The sequence below is a fragment of the Anastrepha obliqua genome, unplaced genomic scaffold (assembly GCF_027943255.1).
Source record: "Anastrepha obliqua isolate idAnaObli1 unplaced genomic scaffold, idAnaObli1_1.0 ptg000160l, whole genome shotgun sequence".
Classification (NCBI taxonomy): domain Eukaryota; kingdom Metazoa; phylum Arthropoda; class Insecta; order Diptera; family Tephritidae; genus Anastrepha; species Anastrepha obliqua.
Window position 1 is genome coordinate 40,001 of NW_026562249.1, and position 7,500 is coordinate 47,500.

Sequence of the window (7,500 nt, forward strand, 5' to 3'; positions counted from 1 at the left end):
TTATCGGGCGACTTCAAGAGTGCAACGACCCTAGCAATTTTCCACTCGCGTGGAAAATATCCCTCCCATATGCATTTATCATAAATGGCCTCCAAATATTCCGGAATGAACTTCCACAAGCATTTGCACATCTCTCCGTTCAAACCATCGAAACCTGGAGACCTTTTAGACCTGACCAGGCCAAATGCATAATCCAACTCCTCAGCTTCTATTGGAGGGACAGGCACCTCTTGTGCAGGAGGAACCTGAACCTCAGCCCTGGGAAAAAACTCGCCTAACAGAACATTGGCACACTCTCTCCACGTCGATAATACAGTATCACCTACGCGAAGAGAGCTAGCCATCTCATTTCGACGACCCCGACAGATCCTATAGACCTGTCCCCAAGGGTCGTCCCTATTTTCCCCCACAAATCTCCTCCACTCTTCCTCCTTCACTCTCACAAGCATCTTCTTATACTCTTTCATCCCTACGCTAAATTGATACTTGAGCTGAGACAGATTCTCCGAATTGGTCCGCCTGCCGCGTTGAAACAAACGCCTCAAGCGTCGGACAGACCTCCTCTTTGAATTTAACTCACTCGTCCACCATTTCACACCTTTCATTCTCACAGCCCTAGCTTTCCTAAACAATAAGTCATTCACACCCCAGACACATTCATATAGACGAGCAATTTGCTCGTCAACCCCCAATTCCTCAAACTCCCTAAGCGGTATATCCAATACCGCTTCCCTAACAGTATGTCCATATCGGTTCCAGTCGGTACACGAGGTACGCCATCGCCTCAATGGACTCCCCCCTTCTAGCTGCGGGGTACGGGGAGTAACCATAATTTGTATTAAATTATGGTCACTAATTCCCCAACCCCCCCTAACACTCCATTTACACTCGAACCTACCCGCTGCTGCGTCATTCATGAGCGTCACGTCAATGTCACTCACACCTCTAGGCCCCTCAAACGTATACCATACGCTTGGTTCGTTTGCTACAAGAAGGTTATTCGCCACAACCCACTCGCTCATAACCTCACCCCGAGTGTGGCTCCGATATCCAGCAGTATGCCTGGATACCTTGCTGAACCACATCGGGGAGGTAGCATTCGCGTCAAGACACACGATGGCAGGAATGCTACTCTCAAGTAGTAGCACCGCATCAATGTATCTTAAGTAGGGCTCTAGAGGCTCGTCAGACTTGCAGTACAAGCTGACGACATTCATTCTGCCGAATTCCCCCTCGACACACACACATACTCCCCACTGTGATGAGTCAACTACTACACAAGAGTAGCTTGGCTCACACACAGCTACTGCGGCCTTGACTCCAAGGTCCGTAAAGACCCTGAAGCCCCCAGGAAGGCCTCTCACCACCCCATTGGTGGAGTATGGTTCCTGGAGCAAAGCAATGCCGCAGCCCCCCTCCGACATACACGCCCCCAATTCACACATCACGGCATATGACCCCTGACAGTTCAGTTGATATAGTTCAACCATCAATGTCTAGCGTTCGCACGGGCAACAATGGCACAGTACACCGGGCAGACAGTGGACATCATCAGATGTCCGGCTGGCTTGCCCTTAAATGCACAGTTGCGACAATGCGGGGCATTGCCACAACCTGCACTCCTGTGTCCTTCTTGCCCGCACCTACGGCAGACATCCTTCTTGGCTCTGCATTCTGCCACCCTGTGGTCAAACCCCATGCATCGGAAGCAGCCGGGCGTCAGTTGGTCTGGCCGTACCCGGAAGGAAAACCACTTTATGTAGCAACGACCTGCTTCCAGGAGGGCGGACATTAGCATGTCCGTTCCCTCAAGGACAACATTCGTCACCCCATCGGGGCTGACCTTCCAAGGACGGCTGATCATCCTCACGTCCTTCTCACGGCACCCAGGGCTGAACTCCTTGAGGTTCAACCGGAACAACTCTCCCATGAAGTCCTCAGGGGAGATCTCCGTGTGGACCCCCTGGACCACAACCCTAGGCCCCAGCTTCCGGCGTATGCTCACATCGAGCCCCACTTCAGAAAACTTGGCATTTTTTGCCAAGTTATCCCTCTCGGCAACGGATGGGGTGCGAATAATCGCACCTCCATCCTTCAACGGGCGCACCTCGTGCACCCTAACCCCCATGGAAGGCCCTACCTCCTTCACCACTTTCTTAATCACCTCCTTGGAAGTAGTGGGGGTTTTACCCCTCACTACGACCGACCAGGTCTCAACTGGCTTGGGCACCGGCAACGCAGGCAACACAGGCGCAGGCGCCTGAGGTGCCGGCATCATCGCTGCACCAGCCAGCGCAGCTCCAGCCGTCCTCCGAGGTGCTTCCTCCCTACTTGTCTTTGTGGCTTCTAACCGCCCACGAAGATGGGCGATCTCCGCCACCATCTCCACAAAAAGCTCCTCGAACTCCAAGGAGTATCCCAGGAGGTCCTTAGCTAAACTCTTCGGGACGCCGTCCATGTCTATGACGGCTCCACTAAAGGCCGTCACAATGGACTTGAAGCGCCCCATAAACTGCACCCCAACTTTCTTGCGTTCGGCATCCCCACCGATCGCACCCAAACCTTTCAGGGAAGCACCCAATTCCCCACGGATTTCCTCCAAACGCTTCCCTGCGGGACCTAATTTTTCCCCCGTCTTCCGCCCCTTGCGCCCACTCCCAATCTTTCCGCTTTCGGAACCACCCTCGCTTCCACTCACCTTTTCAGGTACCTTTAAAGATACCTTCTCCACCGGAACCGCTGCACCTCCAGCGGTCTTCTTCTTAGAACGGGGAGGAGACCGCAAGATCACCTCCTCCTCTCCGGACGTCGTCTCGTCCATTGCCGACGATGGCACCGCCGACCCGCTTGGAAGAGAGGTGTTCGCCCTCTTCCTCAACCCTTCTGATTTGGGCATTGCCCAACTCTCCACCACTAAGGTTGCCGAGTTCGCCGTATAAAGGCCTCCCGAGCAACAACAAAAACTGGGTCCCTTTTGGGCGACGGCAACTACTGCACGGCAGGAACGAACCCCGCACAGGCACGCACACAGCGGCTGCACCTATCGGCGAGCCAAAGCAAAGCGCGAGGGCGTAGCCCACAGCGCCAACCAAAGGTTTGGCAAAGGCCACCACCAATGCCTTGCCGGACGGAACACTGTTCCCCGAACAAGGACGGGTCGACCGAGGTGGAGCTAACGCCGAGCTCGACCGCAGGCAAAAACGCAGCACGCTCTGTTCGCGGCACCTGCACAAGGTATTCAACCTTGGCGCAGTACTTAACCCACGCACAAAAGGGGACGCCCTTTTTACTGTTGCCAAATATGGCAATATAGCGGCACGACAGACCTAGTGTACACGCACCCAACGAACCCACGCCAAAAAATAACAGCGCGACACTACACCGACGCCAAGAATTAACGGCACGCGCCAAAAACCACGCCAGAAATAGCGGCACTCAAAAGTTGTAAACAACTTACCAACAAGGTACACTTGTACGCAATGTACAGTCACGCAAACGGTGGCGTCACTAGCACAAACCGTAGTCACCTGAGCAATTGCTCGTAAACAATGCACCGCTATGGTACAGCTACGCACAACACACCACGCCGAAAAACAACGGCACGCCCGCAAAAGTTGTAAACAACTTGATGGAAAATTTCCAACGCTGTATCTAGCAGCACTCACAAACACGCACTCTGTGTCTATAGCACGGAGTATATTGGCACTCACTGGAGTGTCCAACAACACTACCGTACGGCACTTTCAATTATTCGTAACACTGTACAGCTACTACAAAGTAGCGTCACTCGGACAACGGCACTCACTAGCGCAATTAATTGTAAACACTGTACCGCTATGGTACAGCCACAACAATATTAGCGTCACTCGCACAACTGTAATACACCGGTACTCACACACGAATGTAACCGCAAAAGGAAATCACAAAAATCGCAAATCACCGCTTAGCACACGACACGTCCGCACTATTCAACAGTCAGACTGAGAATGAGTAGATAGGGACAGTAGGAATCTCGTTAATCCATTCATGCGCGTCACTAATTAGATGACGAGGCATTTGGCTACCTTAAGAGAGTCATAGTTACTCCCGCCGTTTACCCGCGCTTACTTGAATTTCTTCACTTTGACATTCAGAGCACTGGGCAGAAATCACATTGTGTCAACACCCGTTAGGGCCATCACAATGCTTTGTTTTAATTAGACAGTCGGATTCCCCAAGTCCGTGCCAGTTCTGAATTGATTGTTAATTGATAATCGTTATAATTTAAAAGGAATATATATCGAATGATATAATTCCTTAAAAATTTTAGCAAGAAAGTTCCACAATTGGCTACGTAACTACTATCCGGGGAACAAGAATCGTAATTCTCTATTTACCCAGAACGAGTACATAAACCATGGTATTGCTTCCCAATCAAGCCCGACTATCTCAATCTTCAGAGCCAATCCTTATCCCGAAGTTACGGATCTAATTTGCCGACTTCCCTTACCTACATTATTCTATCGACTAGAGACTCTTCACCTTGGAGACCAGCTGCGGATATTGGTACGGCCTGTTGAGAAGTTTGCGTGACCCCACCATAAATTTTCAAGGTCCGAGGAGAAAATATCGACACAACAGTAAATGTCATGCTCTTCTAGTCCATCTACCATATCTCTCTTCGAAAGACTTCCATGGTAGTACGACTATAAAACAGAAAAGAAAACTCTTCCGATATCTCTCGACGGCTTCTTTATGGTCGTTCCTGTTGCCAGGATGAGCACAAGGCCCATTTTTAATAACAAACGGATACTCAACAGGTTACGGAATTGGAACCGTATTCCCTTTCGTTCAAAATAATTCAAGTATTTTAATTATTTTTAAATATATTTTTATTAATATTTTTTTTTATTAAAAACTTGAAAATTTTCGGCTTTCGCCTTGAACTTAGGACCGACTAACTCGTGATCAACCACTGTTCACACGAAACCCTTCTCCACTTCAGTCCTCCAAGGTCTCATTCGATTATTTGCTACTACCACCAAGATCTGTACCAATAGCGGCTCCATGCAGGCTTACGCCAAACACTTCTAAGCACACTATTGTACCCTCCTACTCACTAAAGTTTCAAAATTTATAAATCAATCGAAATTGTTTTATAAATCATCTACTTTAGCGGTAATGTATAGGTATACAACTTAAGCGCCATCCATTTTAAGGGCTAGTTGCTTCGGCAGGTGAGTTGTTACACACTCCTTAGCGGATTACGACTTCCATGTCCACCGTCCTGCTGTTTTAAGCAACCAACGCCTTTCATGGTATCTGCATGAGTTGTTAATTTAGGCACCGTAACATTACGTTTGGTTCATCCCACAGCGCCAGTTCTGCTTACCAAAAGTGGCCCACTGGGCACATTATATCATAACCTCAACCTTCATATCAAGAAAGGTGAGGTTCTTACCCATTTAAAGTTTGAGAATAGGTTAAAATCGTTTCGACCCTAAGGCCTCTAATCATTCGCTTTACCAGATAAGATTATTTTATATAATTTTTAAATGCACCAGCTATCCTGAGGGAAACTTCGGAGGGAACCAGCTACTAGATGGTTCGATTGGTCTTTCGCCCCTATACTCAATTCTGACAATCGATTTGCACGTCAGAACTGTTTCGGTCTTCCATCAGGGTTTCCCCTGACTTCAACCTGATCAAGTATAGTTCACCATCTTTCGGGTCACAGCATATATGCTCAAGGTACGCTCCAGTTAGAGGTATAAATAATAATAAATTATCATTATACATAACTATATGGAACGCCCCGGGATTGAATTAATTGACTATTTATTAAAAAATAGACTAAAAATTAATCCCATTATATTTAAGTTAAGTTAATTATGCCATTAAGTTTAATATAACTCAATGACTTGCACATATGTTAGACTCCTTGGTCCGTGTTTCAAGACGGGTCCCGAAGGTATCCTGAATCTTTCGCATTGTTAATCATATAAATGCATACAAATAAATATTAATATCATAGATATTAAATTTTTTGTAAAATTCAAAAAATGAATTTTAGCATTATATATAATAAAATCTATCAACACTTTATCAAATCATTAGTATTTATTTTATGTTAATATGCTTAAAAAGCAAATTAATTTAAATAAACTTAATATCACCAATGATCTTTTGATAAATACTTTATTATGTTAATAGATTACAATGTCCTTATATGAAAAAAATGCACATTATTTTTTTAATTATTTAATGATGAATTTTTCATAATGGATATTCAGGTTCATCGGGCTTAACCTCTAAGCAGTTTCACGTACTATTTAACTCTCTATTCAGAGTTCTTTTCAACTTTCCCTCACGGTACTTGTTTACTATCGGTCTCATGGTTATATTTAGTTTTAGATGGAGTTTACCACCCACTTAGTGCTGCACTATCAAGCAACACGACTCTTTGGAAATATCTTTCTAGTAATCATTAACGTTATACGGGCCTGGCACCCTCTATGGGTAAATGGCCTCATTTAAGAAGGACTTAAATCGTTAATTTCTCATACTAGATATTAAGATATTCCATACACTGCATCTCACATTTGACATATAGACAAAGTGACTTAGTGCTGAACTATTTTCTTTTCGCTCGCCGCTACTAAGAAAATCCTTGTTAGTTTCTTTTCCTCCCCTCATTAATATGCTTAAATTCAGGGGGTAATCCCATATGAGTTGAGGTTGTTTTAATATTCTTTTTTTATCTTCTCACAATTTAATAAAAAAATTATATCATCTTTTCATCTCTATTTTTCTTTTCTCCTTTTATATATTGTAAATATATAAAAATAATAATAATGTAAAATGAGGCAATCCTAGAATAAAAAATTTAATTTTTATGCTAGACATTCCTCCTTTTAATTACATATATAAATTATTATTTTATATATATATATATAAATAATATGAAAATTTTTTGTAAAGAATACTTAGATTCAATATTTTCATCATTTCATTTTATTTGAGAGGATTTTTTTTTTAAAGAATATATAATAAATAAAATTCATTATATATCTTTATTTTTTTTGCTATTAATATTATGAATTATTTAAAATCCAATAATATACACATTTGCTTAAATTCAATTATTTTTATAAAAGAATAAGCAACTTATTTAGCATAGTCTTACAACCCTCAACCATATGTAGTCCAAGCAGTACTTTAAAATTGAATTTAATGTACATAACAGCATGGACTGCGATATGCGTTCAAAATGTCGATGTTCATGTGTCCTGCAGTTCACACGATGACGCACAGTTTGCTGCGTTCTTCATCGACCCATGAGCCAAGTGATCCACCGCTTAGAGTATTTTTTTATTTATTTTTATTTATAACAAATGTCAATTTTTTTTTGCATATATTAATTGAAAGAGTAAAATTAAATAATATTAATAATATATAAATTGATTTTCTTTCAATAATATATATCAAATATATTTAACTCTAAACATTTTTATTAAGTTG

At 43.7% G+C, this 7,500-nt stretch overlaps 2 pseudogenes; both read right to left on the bottom strand.

Annotated features, from left to right (window-relative positions):
• Positions 1 to 3,938: 3,938 nt before the first annotated feature.
• Positions 3,939 to 6,720, bottom strand: LOC129252209 (large subunit ribosomal RNA; annotated as a pseudogene).
• Positions 6,721 to 7,164: 444 nt separating this feature from the next.
• On the bottom strand, positions 7,165 to 7,345 carry LOC129252211 (5.8S ribosomal RNA; annotated as a pseudogene).
• Between the last annotated feature and the right edge of the window lie 155 nt (positions 7,346 to 7,500).